Here is a 19,600-nt window from a genome sequence, read left to right as displayed (position 1 = left end):
AGGTGTGAGCCACCACACTCGGCCTGGAGCCAGAATTTAGACCCAAATCCCCTATTTCCACACCCACTGTTCTTTTTACTACAGCACAGTCACCACCTAAACTCTTCCTCTATTCTGTAAACACAGTATGGTGGGGACTGCCCCCCTCATCTCACAGACAGAGACACCGTGGCACAGAAGGGATCCAGCCACCTGCCCAAGGCCTAATGCCTGGCTTCTGGCCGAAGCACCACTGACCCGGGAAGCCCTGGACAGATCAGGCATCTCCTTCGCTTTCTTCCATGGAGATTTTATCCCTACCCATCTGCTGAGAAACACTTTTTAACACAGAATGAGACTCATTTCAAATACGCAGGGCAGAAACAAACACAGAGCCTTTTGGTGGATTATCTGTGTGGAGCAGACTGATGGCAATTAGGGGTTCGGGGAGACAGCAGGTGGGGTTGACAGGTTTTTCTATCACCGTCCCATGAGGAAACCTAACAAAGGAGACCCTCCTCACCGGTGCGCAAGTGTGTGAGTCAGCGCCAGGGGGCAGAGTTTGTCCAGGAATGAGAGTGCACACGCCACTGTGCTTTGGCTTGAGGGTGATGTTAAGAAGGACGAGCTTCTGGTGCGCAGGGTCATTGCCTTGAGTACAACCTTAGCCAATAGGTTTCTAATTGGGCCACTTATCTGGAAATAAGTGTGACATAAGAGCCCCGGAGGGTGGGTTGAGAGCACATGCAAAGTGAATGAGGAGCATGCCACGAATGTGTTTTTATAGGGTCAATTGTCTCATAATCTTTGTGTTCTCCTTTGGTGTGAATTAAATTCTGACCACTACTTGGCAATTTGTCAGAAGGCAGCCAGCTTAAGTATTGAGAAACACTGAATAAAATTTCAAGAGTTTTCTAGTACGTGGCCTCTGCAGCTGGAAAACATTTAAGAAAAGCTCACTTGTTTTTTCTTTTTTTCTTTATTATTCTTATTTATTTATTTTTTTGAGAGGGAGTCTCACTCTGTTGCCCATGCTGGATGGAGTGCAGTGGCACAATCTCGGCTCACTGCAACTTCTGCCTCCTGGGTTCAAGCGATTCTCCTGCCTCAGCCTCCCGAGTAGCTGGGACTGCAGGAGCACACCACCTCGCCTGGCTCATTTTTGTATTTTTAGTAGAGGCAGGGTTTTATCATGTTGGCCAGGCTTGTCTCGAACTCCTGACCTCAGGTGATCCACCCGCCTTGGCCTCCCAAAGTGCTGGGATTACAGGCATGAGCCACTGTGCTCAGCCTAATTATTATTTTTGAGACAGCGTCTTGCTCTGTTGCCCAGGCAGGAGTGCAGTGGCATGATCATAACTCACTGCAGCCTTGAACTCCTGGGTTCAAATGATCCTCCCACTTCAGCCTCCCCAGTAACTAGGACTACAGGTGTGCACCACCACACCTGGCTAATTTTTTTTTTTTCTTTTTTTTTTTTTTTTGGTAGAGATGGGGTCTCACTATGTTTCCCAGGCTGGTCTTGAACTCCTGGGATCAAGCGACTTTCTGGCCCCAGCCTCCCAAGCATTGGGATTACAGGTGTGAGCCACTACACCCAGCCAGTTTATTTTCTATTTTAATTTTAATTTTTTGCAAATTAATGTGATTATGCACACACAGTAGCTGTAGAAGCTTCTCCTCACATCTGCCCCCATGCTGTCCCAGCCCCCGAATGGAACGGTCCCCACAGAGGTGGAGGCAACACAGCATACTGGGTACGTTGCTTGGGAATTAACCCCAAGCACGCACAGTTCAACCATCTGCGAGGCAGCGACATTTGGACAGATTTGAATTATCAGTGGCCTGAGGATGCTGTCTCTTTTAGAACAACAATAACTACCATTCATGAGAACTCCTTAGGCACCAGGCTTCCCTTGTAGAATCTCATTTAGGCAATAAAATGATTCTGTAAAGTAGATGCTACTATTATTTAACCGTATTTTACAGTTGAGGAAACTGAAACTATGAGGGGCTAAGAAAATTGTTCAAAATTACCCGGCTAGGTGAGGTGGGCATGGTGGCTCACACCTGTAATCCCAGCACTTTGAGAGGCCGAGGCAGGCAGATCACTTGAGGCCAGGAGTTTGAGATCAGCCTGGGCAACATGGTGAAACCCTGTCTCTACTAAAAATACAAAAATTAGCTGGGTTTGGTGGTGCACACCTATAATCCCAGTTATTCGGGAGGTTGAGGCAGGAGAATCGCTTGAACCTGGGAGGCAGTGGTTGCAGTGAGCTGAGATTGAGGCACTACACTCCAGCCTGGGCAACAAAGTGAGACTCTCTCTCTCTCTCTCTCTCTCTCTCTCAACAACAACAACAACAACAACAACAACAACAACAGCAAAAATTTGCCCAGCTAGGAAGTAGTTCAACCAGGCCTCAGACAGAGCCATCTGACCCCAAAGTCCAGGGACTTAGCTCCTGTTTTCCTGGAAGCCTGAGAAATCCTATCTCAATGGAAAAAAACCTGGCCGTAGATTCTGACACTTTACATTCTAATTTGAACATGGTGCTGATTTGGTGGGTGGCCTTAGAGAATTTACTTCATGTCTCGATTGAATCTTAAGATCTTAAGGTGAGGCAAATGCTTCATAACTCAACTGGCCAAAGTACATATAATATGACCTCTATGTTGGGGATATTTGGGTCATCAAGAGCCCACACTAGTATGTGGAGTCAGGGGCCATCAACAGCTCTGAGATCTACAGGAAGCTGGCACTGGGGTCAGAAGGAAGTTTCTGTAAAATGGAAATGTAATGGGATGATGTGAGGTATGAGTGGAATTATCTCTCAAGCTCTTGGTTGCTAAAATACACAGAGAATGTATCAATCTGCCCACAGGCTCGGGTTTTAGAGCTGGGGACTTGGCAGAGGATGGTCACATGTTGGGCAAAGAGAAGTAGGCATTGGAGAGATGTTGCATGAGGCCATCAGCTGGGGTCAGCTGGAAGAGGAAGGCCATATGTCCCAAGGGACCCCTGGGAGCTGCTTGGCATTGAGTACCAGGGTAGGTCTTGGGGGCCACTTGCTAAGCCATGGAGACCAACAGTTCTGCCATAGGCAATCACAAAAAAAAAAAAAAAAAAAAAAAAAAAAAACACATATTCCACTTTCTCTTTTCTTCCTTTTCACCCAAAGCTACAGGGGAAAGCACAGGCAAGGAATCGGATGGGAGAGGCACATCCCATGTCTCCACCCCGCCACTACCAAATCTTTTAAAGCCATGAGTCTAGTCTTCACTAGAGGTGAGGAGGAAAGCTTTGAATCCAATATAAGAATGAAATTTTACATTAAACAGAGTTGAATCTTAGTAACTGGAGAGAAACTGTTGTGATAACTAAAATGAAAAGTTATAGAATCAGACTGGGATATATGTAGCTAATGGAGCCTGCTACCCAGTGGGAAAAGGAGGTTCCACAGAGCATAATTGATTGATTTTATTGGGGTAAAAACAGTATTTCATGTTTTTCTCCCCAGAGAATTGACAATCTTTACTAAACCTATTACTGAAAGATGAATCAATAAATATATATTCTGCCACAGGTGAAAGACTACAGCCTGCCGTTTCACACTGCACAGTTAGTTCCTGTGCGTGTGGGATGATCACATGGTTCTCTGGGACTTCAGTCTTGCAGAAGCATCTTGGATATACCTCAGATAATGGTGGGGAATGCTAAGAGTTGCTCTTTTCATCAAATTTGCAGTTGTAGTTGGTTCTTCTGCTCCCACACAAGTATTAGGTTAGAATATTCATCTTAAATGCCCTTCCTCTGCTCAGAGACTTCTGCCCCCTGAGATGTCTGGATCAATACCAACTCCCAACTTCTGACACCCCTCCTCACCCCCACTCTCCACCTCTACCTCAGCTGTGTCTCCCTCTTGAACTTCCTTCCTTCCTTCCTTCCTTCCTTCCTTCCTTCCTTCCTTCCTTCCTTCCTTCCTTCCTTCCTTCCCTCCTTCCCTCCCTCCCTCCCTCCCTCCCTCCCTCCCTCCTCCTTCTTCCTTCCTTCCTTCCTTCCTTCCTTCCTTCCTTCCTTCCTTCCTTCCTTCCTCCCTCCCTCCCTCCCTCCCTTCCTTCTTTCCTTCCTTCCTTGCTTCTTTTTCTTTTTTTTGAGATGGGGTCTCACTCTATCACCCAGGCAGGAGTGCAGTGGTGTGATCTCAGCTCGCTGCAACCTCCGCCTCCCAGGCTCAAGTGATTCTCCCACCTCAGCCTCCTGAGTAGCTGGAACCACAGGTGCATGCCACTACACCCAGCTATTTTTTTGTATTTTTGGTGGAGACGGGGTTTCGTCGTGTTGCCCAGGCTAGTCTGGGACTCTCAGCTCAAGTGATCTGTCCGCCTCAGCCTCCCAAAGTCCTGGGATTATAGGCGTGAGTCTCCTCGCCTGGCCTCCCTCCTGAACTTCAAGCACTCAGCTTGAGCTCTGGGCTTCAGAAGTGATATACAAATGAACTTAAACTGTAGTCACAATGGTGATAATCTCACCTCAACCCTGAGTTCCTGCCACCCCTTGACTATAGATTTAGGCAGTACAAGAACCCATAGATAGACACATCCATGGGACAAAGAAACAGACCCAAGGATGAAATCATAATTCACTCTATGATGAAGATGATATCACCAATTCATGAGAAAAGGCAAAGTATTCCATAAACAGCATTTGGATAATTGGTTAACTACATGTGGAAAACCAGCCATTTAAATTCCTATTTCTGATGAGGCTCAAAACACAATACCCCAAAATATGGCACCTTGAAATACTGACAATTTTAAGCTGAAGGAAATTGAAAAAAATCACAGTAGCAAGGTCTCTCTGACATTCCCCCGCCCCCTTTCTCGTGAAGCAAGGCCATAGAAACTAGAACTCCCCTCAACCCTTTTCCCTGAAGCAGGCCATAAAACTGAGAAAAGTCACTCTTCGACTTTCTCCCTCCCTTCTCCCCTGAAGACCTTCATGTGGCAGGTGTCCTGCCCTATACCCAGAGGGAAAAAAATGTCACAGTGGGGTGCCAAGAAGAATCTGAACAAACAGATCATGCTAAATTCTCCCCAGTGTTTTTTGTTTTTGTTTTTAGGGGGTTATTTTGGATGGAGTTTCTCTCTTGTTGCCCAGGCTGGAGTGCAATGGCACGATCTCAGCTCACTGCAATCTCTGCCTCCTGGGTTCAAACAATTCTCCTGCCTCAACCTCCCAAGTATTGGGAATTACAGGCATGCACCACCATGCCCGGCTAATTTTTGTATTATTAGTAGAAACTGAGTTTTACCATGTTGGTCAGGCTGCTCTTGAACACCTGACCTCGGGTGATCCACCTTGCCTCCTAGAGTGCTGAGATTACAGGCGTGAGCCACTGTGCCTGGCCCTCCCCAGTTTTTTACCATTAGATTGCCCTCCAGTCATACTTCTGCACGATTGTCTATACAGATACACAAATATTCCTAATTCTTCAGGTTTTTATTTTTGACGGCTCCTGTGTTACATAACATTTATATTAAATAAATGTTCTGCTGGCTGTGTATGGTGACTTGTGCCTGTAATCCCATCACTTTGGGAGGCTGCGGTGGGAGGATCGCTTCAGCCGAGAGTTCAAGTCCACCCTGGACAACATGGCAAAACCCTGTCTCTATATATAAAAAAAAAAAAATACAAAAATTTGGCCAGGCATGGTGGCTCATGTGCTATAATCCCAGCACTTGGGAGGCCAGTGCGAGTGGATCACTTGAGGTCAGGAGTTTGAGACCACCCTGGCCAGCATGATGAAACCCTGTCTCTGCTAAATACAAAAAAATTAGCTGGATATGGTGGCTTGCGCCTGTAATCCCAGCTACTTGGGAGGCTAAAGCAGGAAGAGTACTTGAACCCAGGAGGTGGAGGTTGCAGTGAGCCAAGATTACACCACTGTACTTCAGCCTGGGCAACAGAGCAAGACCTTGTCTCAAAAACAAAACCAAAAATTTGCTGGGTATGGTGGCACATACCTGTAGACCCAGCTACTTGGGAGGCTGAGGTGGGAAGATTGCTTGAGCCCAAGAGGTAGAGGCTGCAGTGAGCTGTGATCTTGTCACTGCACTTAGGCCTGGGTGACAGAGTGAGACCCTATCTCAAAAAAAAAAAAAAAAAAGTTATGCTTCTCTCTTGTTAATGTATCTTTTGTTATGAGAGTGTCAGCCATGAACCTAGCAATGGGTGAAGAAAAGATACCACTTTTTCTCTCTTATGCTTCACATCCCTCAATTTCTGATGGCTGAAAGAGAGGTAATAGATAAAAGAAGGAAATTGTAAAAGAAAACTTAGGTATATATTTATCAGACCTTGGGAATTGGGAAAGAACTTTACAAACATAAAAACAGTAAAGAAATCACATAGGAAAAAATGACAAATTTGAATATACAAAATTTTAAATGTGTGCCAAAAACAACACAAATTCAATCAAAAGGTATGGTAGTAACAGGGTCCGCTAATCCCCATTGCACCGGTGGACAACAAGCCAACGGCCAGCATGTGAGTGAGACCATCTTAGACCAACCCTTCCCCAGCCATGGCACTAGCTGACACATACGCGTGAATGAGCCCAGCTGAGATCAGCCAAGCCTGATCCAAGTTATCAGATATGGCCTGCTGCTCCATTGACTTGTAAGCAATAGTAACTTTTTTGTTGCTGTTTAGAACACTAAGTTTTAAGGGGACTTGTTACGCAGAATTAGACAAATGATACAAAAGAGAAATGAAAAATTGGAATAAATATGTGTAAGAAATAGGAACAATAAAGGTGCAAATCTTTAATATGAAATGAGGCCTTATAAATCAAAAGGAAAAACACCATCTGCCACAGTGAAATGAATAAAAGACATAAGCAGTCAGGTCGTTAAGGAAGAAAGACAAATAACTAATAAGCGAATATAAAAGTATTAACGCTCACACAAATAAAAGAGGTGCAATTTAAACATTAAATGACACTAAGATATTTTTTACTTATTAAATTAACAGTTTATATTAGCAATTTTAAAAATGTTCAGTAATGAAGGGCAATCTCTTATCTATGGGTGAAAGTCTAATTAACAAACCGTTTCTGGAAAATAATTTAGAAAGATTTAGAAAATGTCTTTGGGGCAGATGCAGTTGGTTGGTGTGGAGTACTGAATCCTTATTCTCAATTCCTTGTTGCTGCCTGTATCCGTGCTGTTTGCATGATTTTGTAGTTCCTCCCACTAGAAGAAGAGTCTATTTTCTTGCATATTGATGTGGTGGTTTGTCTTGTGGCTGTTTGTGGCCAATGGAAAGTTAACAAGTGTGTGCTGCAAGCAGAGGTTTAAACATCCCCTGGTGTCAGGTTTGTTCTGTTGCATTTCTCCCTTTACCACAAAAAGAGCTTTCCCTATGTAGTCCTGCCCCTTCAACACGGGCTCTAGAGTGAACACGGGGGTTTGGGAAGTTGGAATGGTAGTGGCAGAATTGCTCTTGAAAGTTTCCTAATTCTCACATAAAAATAGCCAGAACAAGCTCATAGCAAAACCAAAAATCTGCAGACATTTCCAACAAGACCAAATGAGAAGGTATCCCCTTGAACCCTGAAAATAGAAGCAGGTGAGAATAAATAATTGATAGTCACAAGACCTGTATGGCATCCTCATCTGGGCAGGAGAAAGCAGAGGAGAGTAATGAGGCATTTAACAAACCTGAGAACAGGAAACCCCTAAAATATACTACAGGTATTCACTGGAAGGCTTAGCAGGTCAATTTTGGAAGAGTAGCTGAAACTGTTTTGCCTGCTCCAATTTGCTGGTGAGAGCAGTGGGGAACCCTTCAGTGAGGTCTGAAAGGTATGGAGCAGTCCCGCCCCTGTGAACTCTCAAAACCCACCAGGTAGGAATCTCTTTTAGGACAGATTCGTTCCCTAAAGATACTACTAGGACTAGAATTAAAATTGAACAGAATAGGCATTACAGAGACGAAGGAAAGAAGGTAGACAAAAGTGATGAGACTCTCCAGGAAATCTTACAAAGCAAGCTGCTTTTTTTTTCCTTCACTACATGAAACACAACAGAATAGGTAATTGTGTAAAGTTGGAACAGTTATTCTGAACAAAGCCTCAATCTAAAAGCTCAAGAAACCTAAATCCATGTAAAAATAAGCAACAATAAAGTGTTGCAGTCAAACCTCATGCAAAGGTATTGTAAGGAAAATGAGAATACAGCAAAATAATATCCCTACAGGTAATGAAAGCAGATCAGAAAGGTTTGCTTTAAAAAGAAAAATAAAACTATAATGTACTATTTCAAAATAAGCTAGAAGACATTAAAAAAATGATACAAAACATGAAAGAACAACATAATCAGAATTAGGAAAACTCAGAAGTGAAGTGACAGAACCCAAGAAAAATATAAAAATAAAATAAATGAAGACTCAACTATAAGGGACCCAGTAAATAAACATAGGAGACAATGCCTTAAGAGAAATAGAGGGTAAAAATAAGGAAAATATTAAAAAATCAAAAAGCAGCTAAGAAAGAGAGAAAGATTGAGGAACAATACAGCTATTGAATGAACATAGGCAAAGAAGGACCAACGTATGGGTCACAAAAGTGTCTGAATAAGAAAACCAAAGCGAGAAAATCAAATATTAAGTGTTATAATTCAAGAAAAAAAATTTAAATAAAATAGATTTGAAGGTACTTATTGAAAGAGACTATGGGCCGGGTGTGGTGGCTCATGCCTGTAATTCCAGCACTTTGGGAGGCCAAGGCAGGTGAATCTTCTGAGGTCAAGAATTTGAGACCCGCCTGGCCAACATGGTGAAACCCCGTTTCTCCTAAAGATATGAAAATTAGCTGAGTGTGGTGGTGCATGCCTGTAATCCCAGCTACTTGGGAGGCTGAGGCAGGAGAATTGCTTGAACCTGGGAGGCAGGGGTTGCAGCGAGCCAAAATCATGCCACTGCACTCCAGCCTGGGCAACAGAGTGAGATTTTATCAAAGAAAAAAGAAAAAGAAAGGAAAGGAAAGGAAAGGAGGAAAGGAAAGGAAAGGAAAAGGAGGGGAAGGGGAAGGGAAAGGAAAGGGAAAGAGGGAGGGAGGGAGGAAGGAAGGAAGGAAGGAAGGAAGGAAGGAAGGAAGGAAGGAAGGAAGGAAGGAAGGGGAGTATGCATATGAGAATAGTGAACCTGAATGACCAATACTAAGACATATTCTAGTAAAATTTCTGGATTTTAAAGAAAAAGGAAAAAAAAATTAAGTAGGCAAAAACAACATGAGGTTATGAGGGAAGGAAGATTATTATTAGACTTTTTGATTATTATTAGTCTTTTGGTGTCAGAAGAAAATGGAATAGCACATTTAGGACACTCAGTGAAAGAAATATAACTCTTAAGTATATAGGGCACACACAAGCTGTTATGAACATGCAAAAATACAAGGAATATTGCTTCTATGCATACTTCCTGAGAAGCCTGTTACAGAATAAGCTTTGGACAACCAAAGGGACTAGACAGTCTCTGATACAAGGACTGATGGTAAGTATTAAATTATATAGGTACTTGTAGATGAAGACTAAATGAGAGTAAAAAGGGAGAGAATGCCTTGACAATGTAGATAGAGTATAACTTTAAAAATGAAGCGAGAGTGCGAATAAGGCATGAAAAAGTTAAAAAAAGTTAGTAGTCATAATTTGTAATAGTTATTGTAAGTATTGTTATTTTGAAGCTCTTCTTTATATAATGTAGGATAAAGTAAATGAGCAGTTATGGAATATTCTATCACTTCTCCTGTTCTAAGAACCAGAACCAGGATTCTTGGTGTGGAAGGAGTTGCAGAGATAACATAAAAAAGAAGTTAGGGCCCCGGGCATGGTGGCTTATGCCTGTAATTCTAGCACTTTGGGAAGCTGAGGTGGGAGGATTGTTTGAGCTCAGGAGTTCAAGACCAGCCAGGGCAACATAGCAAGACACTGTCTTTATAAGAAACACAAACAAAAAAAAAATTAAGGAATAGCACTGTAGACCTGAATGTGAGTTGGAAATATCACTGTCAAGTCATGAAATGTTTTTACCTTCAAAATATATTCTCTAGTTCTGTTCATTAAAATAGCCCCCAAATATTGACCAGTCTACCAAGTAACATAGGGCATCCCCGGAGCCAAGCTTGTGGTAAAGAAATTACACTTTTCACTAAAAGAAAACCAGAGCTGCTTGGATAAATGACTGATTCCAAATCTGTGACAAAAAAAGTACAAAGCAGGCTGGGCGCAGTGGCTCATGCTTATAATCCCAGCGCTTTGGAAGGCCAAGGCAGGAGGATCACTTAAGTCAGGAGTTTGAGACCAGCCTTGCCAACATGGTGAAACCCTGTCTCTACTAAAAATACAAAAATTAGCTGGGCTTGCTGGTGTGCACCTGTAGTTCCAACTACCCAGGAGGTTGAGGCAGGAGAATTGCTTAAAGCCAGGAAGCAGAAGCTGCAGTGAGCTGAGATCATGCCATTGTACTCCAGCCTGGGTGACAGAGCAAGACTCTGTCTCAAACAAAACAAAACAAAACAAAAACCCCAAAAACCAAAAAACAAACAAACAAAAAGTATAAACTTAGCCTAGAACATTTTGTAATACCAGATAGCAAGGACTCTGTCAACTACTAGAGTAATTTCAAAATGACTCAGGAATCAACTTGAAGAGATTCCTAATGGCCACAAGTCAGACAATTTTAGCCTCAATAAGGACAAGAATTGGATGAACTGAAGAAACACATCGAACATATTTACATTTGTGAATTCGTAGTAATAAAAAAATTGGTTTCCTTTGAAGGATAACAATTCATTATTTCAAAAAATGGATAAAGGAAAGGAATTGGGCATTATCCTGACTTTCTATATATACTATACTACTGGGTAACCACTAGCAGATGAGGGAGGCTAGGTGTGGTGGCTCACACCTGTAATCTTAATTCTTTGGAAGGCTGAGGTGGGAGGACTGCTTGAGCTCAGAGTTTGAGACCAGCCTGGGCAGCATAGGGAGACCCCATCTCTATAAAAAAATAAAAATAACTGGATATAGTGGTGTGCACCTATCTGTATATAGTCCCAGCTACTTGGGAGGCCAAGGGGAGAAGATCACATGAGCCTATGAGTTTGAGGTTATAGTGAGCTATGATTGTGTTCCTGCAGTCCGGGCTGGGCAACAGAGGGAGACACTGTCTCTCTCTCTCTTTTTTTTTCTTTTTTCTTTTCTTTTCTTTTCTTTTCTTTTCTTTTCTTTTCTTTTCTTTTCTTTTCTTTTTTTCCTTTTCTTTTTGAGACAGAGTCTTGTTCTGTCACCCAGGCTGGAGTGCAGTGGTGCTATCTGGGCTCACAGCAACCTCCACCTCCAGGGTTCAAGCGATTCCCCTGCCTCAGCCTCCCAAGTAGGTAGGATTACAGGTGTGAGCCACCACACCCAGCTGTTTTCTTTATGTATATTTTGTTTTAAAATAAAAAGTAGAAACAAAACCAATAATGCTTTCCTGTCCCGGCCTGCGTGGCGTGGGCTCGTGGGTCTCTGAGACACGGAAATTGAAAGCGTTTTCGCACCCCAGGGGCTGCTCCTGGCGGCTCTGTTGCCATCACCATGCCACAGAACGAATATATTGAATTACATCGTAAACGCTATGGATACCGTTTGGATTACCATGAGAAAAAGAGAAAGAAGGAAAGTCGAGAGGCTCATGAACGTTCAAAGAAGGCAAAGACAATGATTGGTCTGAAGGCAAAGCTTTACCATAAACAGCGCCATGCTGAGAAAATACAAACGAAAAAGATGATCAAGATGCATGAAAAGAGAAACACCGAACAAAAGAATGATGAAAAGACTCCACAGGGAGCAGTACCTGCCTATCTGCTGGACAGAGAGGGACAATCTTGAGCTAAAGTACTTTCCAATAGGATTAAACAGAAACGAAAAGAGAAGGCAGGGAAATGGGAAGTCCCTCTGCCTAAAGTACATGCCCAGGGAGAAACAGAAGTATTAAAAGTTATTCGAACAGGAAGGAGAAGGAAGGCGGCATGAAAGAGGATGATTACTAAAGTCTGCTTTGTTGGAGATGGCTTTACAAGAAAGCCACCTAAATACAAAAGATTCATCAGGGCAATAGGCTTGCGTTTCAAGAAAGCCCATGTAACACATCCTGAACTGAAAGCCACCTTTTGCCTACCAATACTTGGTGTAAAGAAGAACCCCTCGTCCCCACCGTATACAACTTTGGGTGTTATTGCCAAAGGTACTGTCATTGAGGTAAATGTGAGCCAATTGGGCCTTGTGATGGAAGGAGGATGGATGCATAAATGCAGTCTTAAAATGATGGGTGCATAAATGCAGTCTTACTGATTTGACAGCAATTTTATATATAATTATTGAGGACTACACACCAATTGAAAAAACTGCCATTACTGTGATGTTTCTGAACACTACCAAACAGCCATATATGTCTGCAATGAAGAGATTTATTTATTTATTTATTTATTTATTTATTTATTTATTTTTTTTTTTTTTGAGACAGAGTCTTGCTCTGTTGCCCGGGCTAGAGTGCAGTGGCCGGATCTCAGCTCACTGCAAGCTCCACCTCGCAGGTTCACGCCATTCTCCTGCCTCAGCCTCCGGAGTAGCTGGGACTACAGGCCCCGCCACCTCGCCCGGCTAGTTTTTTTGTATTTTTAGTAGAGACGGGGTTTCACCGTGTTAGCCAGGATGGTCTCGATCTCCTGACCTCGTGATCCACCCGTCTCGGCCTCCCAAAGTGCTGGGATTACAGGCTTGAGCCACTGCGCCCGGCTAAGAGATTTATTAAATTGTAAACATTAAGAAAAAATTTTTTAAACCCTATAATGATAACACATAGAACAGACCTGAGCCCTCCCACAGACAAAGCTAGCCAAACCCAACACAGATCAAACAGGCTTCAATTAATCCAAACTGTGAACATGAAATAAATGCTTATTGTTTTTTACACCTAAGCTCTGGGATGGTTTGTTACACAGCACTGTTGTGGCTTTTGCTATCTGATGCAGTTCAACACCTGTATCAAACATTGTCTAATTTCACCATTGAATGTGGAAAAGACCAGATACTTGTTTCCCTAGCCTACCCAGCAGTTAATGATGACCACAAGACTCAATACTTGGAAATAAGCCCTAAGGGGAATTCTGCTGCGGGGGTTTCTGGTAAACATTTTCTTTCCTAAAGAGTGGTATGTAAAGAGCTTCTCTCACTCTCCTGGCTTCATATACCCTGCCTTCCTGAATTTTGTGTGACAGTGTGATGCTGGGAGACATTTGCTGCCATGAGGCAAGTAAGTACCTGGATGAAAAGTCAACATTCTGAGGATGTTGGAGCAAAAAAATAAAAAGAGCCTAATTTCTTGGTTACATCTCCCTATCTTCCTTCATATTTCTTGGTTATGTAAGTAATAAATCCTAGTTGTTAGTTTTCCTATTACTTGCAGCTGACTTTTTTGTTGTTTTTTGGTAGATCTCCTCTGTAATCAACCGAACGTTCTAATACTGCCTAACTCAGACAGTTTAAAAATGTTCATACTCTTTAATTCAATAAGTAGTTCCATTGCTATCAATTTAGCACAAGAAAGTAATCCAAGATATGGTCCAAGAATGTGTATCAAGGTATTATCTATAAGGCGAAAACTAGAAGATAATCTAAAAGTTCAATATAAAAGAATGATTAAATAAATACCAAAAATATATTATACATCCATTAACCGCTGTCTTTTTGGAGAATACTTAAGGATATGGAAAATGCTCATGTGTAATAAAAAAATTAATGTGTAAAACTGTGTGAGTTATGTCAGAGAAAATGAAAGAGTAAGGATCTCCAAAAATTCTCTCCACCATAAAAGCAACAAGAAGAAAGCTAGCACAATTGTCACCATTGACCAGAGAATGTTGATTCAAGAAAAATAGCTGAATTTCAATAAAAGAAGTGAGTTTTGTGGCATTTTTATTTCCCTTATTCCCATCCTTTTCTTCCCAGTTCTGAAGTACGGTTGAACATCAACATCCCACAATTATGTTTGCATTTTTCCTTGTGTCACCTGGCCTTTTCTCTTCTCCTTTCAACCCTGTGCTTGCACTTTAAAGTATCAATTTTGTAATCCTTGCCTGCTTCTGCTCTACTTCTGCTCAGGCTAAGAAGAATGAATATACATTAAAAAACTTGAATAAAACCTTCCAATCTCTATAGTAGTAATTGTGGAATTGAATGTCCTTTAATTTTTTCTTTACTTTTTGGTGTTAGCTGTGTTTTTGTAATGAACATGTTTTTCAGAATTAGTAAAAAAAAAAAAAAAAAAAAAAAAAACACCCAAAACAAAATACACAAGCAACTGGGTTCAGCGTGCTTCTTCCAAGAGAATTATTTTTACTTACCCAGAAATTAGGCAGTTATCTAAACAGTCTTTTGGGTTACTGATATGGCTTGGATGCTTGTCCCTTCCAGATCTTATACAGAAATGTAATCCCCAGTGTTGAAAGTGGGGCCTGGTAGGAGGTATTGGATCATGGGGGCTGATCCCTCATGGATGGTTTGGTGCATTTGGTGCCATCCCCATGATAATGAGCGAGTTCTCTCTCTGGTAGTTGACGTGAGAACTGATTGTTTAAAGAGCTTGGCATCTCCTATCACTCGCCACCTCTCTTGCTCCCTCTCTCACTATGTGATGTGCCTGCTCCTTCTTTGCCTTCTGCCATGAGTAAAAACTCCTTGAGGCCTCACTAGAAGCTGAGCAGATGCTGGCACCATACTTCCTGTACATCCTGCAGAACTAAACCGCTTTTCTTCATAAATTGCCCAGCCTCAGGTATTTATAGCAACACAAGAACAGACTATTACAGGTACTATCTTTTGGCCCTTGCTGAGAGTAGTCATTCATTCATGTATTCATTCAAGAAAAATACTTACTGAGTGCCTACTGTATGCTAGGTATGGTTCTAGGAAACAAGGATCTATCAGTGGAACAAACAACATCCTTGTTCTCAGAGAACTTACATTCTAATGGGGAGAATGTGACAATAACTGAATGAATGGAAAAGAGTCAGTCTGTAAGAAGTGATTTAAAGCAAAAAGCTGGGTAAGGGACTGTGAGCAATGGAGGTGGTATGAGGTGCTATGTTAGCTATGGAATGACTGCTCTAACAGTGACTTTTGCATAGAGAACTAAATAAAGTGAAAGAAATAACCATGCAGACTTTTAGGGGGAAGAATACTTCAGGCAGAAAGAACAGCCAATGCAAAGGCCTAAGGCAGGACAGTGCTAGGCATGTTTGAGCAGGCATGTCCTTGACTTGTTTGGGGAATTGCAATGTCAGTGTGGCTGCAGCAGAGTGGTATGGTAGGGGTAGAGAGTGGTGGAGAGGAGGTTGAGGGGTGGCAGAGGTCCAAGGGTGCAGGGCCGAAAAGGCCTTGGTGAGGACTTTGAATGTGACCCTGAGTGAGATAGAAAGCCATTAGAGATATTTGGTTGTTTTTAAATTTTGATAATATATATATAACTTTAAATTTCCCTTTTTTTTCTCTTTTTTTTTGAGACAGAGTCTTGCTCTGTCACCAGGCTGGAGTGCAGTGGCACAATCTCGGCTCACTGCAACCTCTGCCTCCCAGGTTCAAGCCATTCTCCTACCTCAGCCTCCTGAGTAGCTGGGACTACAGGCACGGACCACCATGCCCAGCTAATTTTTGTATTTTTAGTAGAGACAGGGTTTCACCATGTTGGCCAGGATGGTCTCAATCTCTTGACCTGGTGAATCCGCCTTCCTCGGCCTCCCGAAGTGCTGGGATTACAGGCGTGAACCACCATGCCTGACCAAATTTACCATTTTAATTATTTTAAGTATACAGTGTTCAGTTTAGTGCCATTAAGCACATTATTATGCAACTATAACCACTATCCATCTCCAGAACTTTTTCATCATCCCAAAATGAAACTTTGTACCAATTGAACAATAACTCTCATTCTCCCCTCCAGGCAGCCCCTGGTAAATACGATGTTACTTTCGGCCTCTGTAAGTTTGACTATTCTAGGTACTTCACTCAAGTGGAATCATATACTATTTATCCTTTGATGTCTGGCTTATTTCACTTAATTTTTAAGGTTAATGTCTTCAAGGTATCAACCATGTGATAAAATGTGTCAGACTTTTATTGGAGGGTGTGATGGTTAATTTAGAGTGTCAACTTGACTAGATTAAGGAATACCTAGAGAACTGGCCACACATTGTTTTGGGGTGTGTCTTTGAGGATGTTTCTAGAGCAGATTGGCATGTGAGTCTCAGTGGACTAAGTCGGGAGGATCTGCCCTCAATGTGGGTGGGCACCATCCAACTGGCTGAGGGACCAGATAGAACACAATCCTAGGAAAAGTGAATTTGTCTCTCATTCTCTCTCCTGGAGCTGGATACACTCTCCTCCTGCCTTTGGACATCAGAACCCCAGATTCTCTGGTCTTAGGATATTCCAGCATGTACATCAGCAGCCATTCCAGGTTCTCAGGCCTTCAGCCTTGGACTGAAAATTACACCATTGTCTTCCCTAGTTCTGAGGCTTTTAGACTTGGACTGAGTCACACTGCTGGCATCCCAGGGCCTCCAGCTTGCAGGCCGTCTATAGTGGAACTTAGCCTCTATAATAACATGAGCCAATTCTTCTCATAAGTCCCCTCTCATGTATCTACATATATATATATCCCATTGCTCTGTCTCTGGAGAGCCCTAACTAATACAGAGGGTTTTGAGCTGAGGAGTAATGACACTTTACTCACACTTCAGAGGGATAACTCTGGCTGCTCTGTGGGAAGAGACTGGAGGTGACCACAAAGGTGAAAGCACAAAGACCAATTAAAAGATCATGATTATAGTCCAGTTGAGAAATGAGAGTAGCCCAGACTAGGGTGGTAATGGTGGCAGTGAAGAGACACATTTCAGAGTCAAGATATATTTTTCAGGCAACGCTGACCAAATTTGCTAATGGATTGGATGTCAGGTATGAGAAAGAGTACAGACGAGGTTGATCCAAAGAGTTTGGCCTGACAGCTGTTAGAGTGGCGTAGTAATTTACAGAAATGGCCAGAAATGCAAGCACAGTAGAGTTCAGTGGTGGGATGGGAGAAGGATAAAAGCTCACTTCTGAACTGTGAAGTTTGGAATGATGATTAGTCATCCAGGTGGAGATATAGAATGGACAGTAGACCTATGATTCTAGAATTTAAGAGAGAAGAGAGAGGTTAGGACTTGAGATACAAAACCGGGTACCATCGGCTCATAAAAGTTATTTCAAGCTCTGGATCTGGATGAGACTCCTCCCAGTAACTGAGTGCAAATCTAGAGAAAAAGAGCCTGAGGATGAAGCTCTGGGACCCTCTGGTGCTCAGAAGCCAGGAAAATAAAGGAGGTCCAATATAAGAGATTGAGGATGAGGGACCAGTTCCTTAGGATCAGAACTATGAAAGGGGGGTGTCCCAGAGGCCTAGGGCAGAAAGTGTTTCAGGAAGAGAGATCACCAAGGAAGATGAAGACTGGAAATGACCGTGAGAATTGCAACGTGGGGCTCTCCTGGGACCTTGTCAACAGTGATTTCTCATCACTATTCCACATCCCTGGGAGCTTATCTTCATTTTTTAAAAAAATAAATTAAAATTCTTTTCTTTTTTAGAGATGGGACCTGGCTATGTTACCCAGGCTGTTCACAGGTGTGATCCCACTACTGATCAGCACAGGAGTTTTGATTTGCTCCGTTGTTGACCTGGGCTGGTTCACCCCTCCTTAGGCAACCTGCTGGTCTCCCTTCCATTCCTGGGAGGTCACCATATTGATGCTGAAGTTAGTGCAGACACCAGATCGGCATAGCACACTACTGCCCAGAACTCCTGGGCTCAAGTGATTTTCCTGCCTCAGCCTCCCAAGTAGCTGGGACAACAGGCATGCGCCACCATCCCCAGCTTTTCTTCATTCTTCTAGAGGAGCTTTGGAGGGAGTTAAAGAGAGTAATAAAATGTAAGTACAATTTTTTTTTTTTTTTGAGACGGAGTCTCACTCTGTCACCCAGGCTGGAGTGCGGTGGCACAGTCTCGGCTCACTAGAAGCTCTGCCTCCCGGGTTCACGCCATTCTCCTGCCTCAGCCTCCCAAGTAGCTGGGACTACAGGCGCCCGCCACCACACCTGGCTAATTTTTTGTATTTTTAGTAGAGACAGTGTTTCACCATGTTAACCAGGATGGTCTCAATCTCCTGACCTCGTGATCTGCCCACCTCAGCCTCCCAAAGTGCTGGGATTACAGGTGTGAGCCACGGCGCCTGGCCAAATGTGAGTACTATTTATTTAATAAGTGCCATCTCCCAGAGTCCTCCCAACCTCTTCCTGCTTTGAGTCATGTGAGTCCTTGCTGCTGAAGTCACTGGCTATGCTGATCCTTGAAGTCACTTAGCTTCTCTTTGTGCTTCTCACCACCCTTTGGATCACAGACACTCCAGGATTTTCAGAGCTTGTTCCTGTGGCCCCCATCCTGTTGTTTTGGGTTTATCTCCTTGCCTTGTCAAGTCAAAGTCTGACTTTGTACAAAAATTTTCCACTTATCATGCTCCTGGCTCTGTCTTCTTGACCAGACTATTTGCATACATTAAATTTTTTTCCCTCTTTTCACTGCTGACCACATCTCTTCTCATCATATAAATTGTAGCTTTACGTTAATCTCCATTTCTTGCCACCTGCTGCCGAACTGAAAATGTCTATTCATTATTCTGTGAAAATTTTGAGTGTTGGCTGTACAGAGCTCTGTTATCAATGCCTCATAGTATGCCAGTAATTATGACATGGCTGTTGTCTTCATATTTCCTCCAAAGTAATTGGGAGAGAAAAAAAAACTAAAGATATAAAATGAGAAGTAATAAAACTAGGCAATAAATCATACTTTCCAAAAATTGCTGTCAAGTCATACTGGTACCAGATGGAAGCCAGGGAAGATTACGTTTGAGCTAGGACATTGAAAGATGAGAAGGATTTAAATAGTAGAAAGGAAAGGGGTGGGCAGTCCAGGAGTAGGAAAGATATGTAAAGTTTTGATGACAGGGAGGTACAAGGAAAGGTAGACTTGCTTCAGATAATGGAATATGAAGCACTAAGTGCCATGAATTTAATGGTGGGTGTTCAATAGGTTTTGAATAACGTAGAAGCAGTGTTGGAAAGAAGAGCTTGAAAGCTTTGGTTGATATGAAGAATTCAAAGACAAGGAGACTAGTAAAAGGACTGAGGCAGTAGTCCAGCTCTGATGGGGTAAGAGCCTGAGCTTCAAACTGGTGCAGAACAAGATCACCTGTTTCCTGAGAGTTCCAGCAATGGATTTCTCATTGGCCCAGGTTTGGTCATGATCCCACCCTTGAACAAATCTCCAATGGGCATGGATATGTGGTGATTTGGTTGGCTGGGCCCTGGATCTAGTGGTGGGGCCAGCTCTGCCCAAGCATGGTTAGAGAGGGAAAGGGGTGGCCCCAAAGGAAAATCAAGACAATGTTCCCAGAAGGGAGAATAGATGCTGGGAACATTAAAGCAGTCC

At 42.7% G+C, this 19,600-nt stretch overlaps 1 pseudogene; it reads left to right on the top strand.

Moving 5' to 3' along the window:
* Positions 1-11,543: 11,543 nt before the first annotated feature.
* LOC104678623 lies at positions 11,544-12,753 on the top strand (annotated as a pseudogene).
* Positions 12,754-19,600: the final 6,847 nt, after the last annotated feature.

Source organism: Rhinopithecus roxellana, chromosome 10 (assembly GCF_007565055.1).
Source record: "Rhinopithecus roxellana isolate Shanxi Qingling chromosome 10, ASM756505v1, whole genome shotgun sequence".
NCBI lineage: Eukaryota > Metazoa > Chordata > Mammalia > Primates > Cercopithecidae > Rhinopithecus > Rhinopithecus roxellana.
Note: the sequence above shows the minus strand (reverse complement) of the source record. Positions and strands in the feature narration are given on the sequence as shown.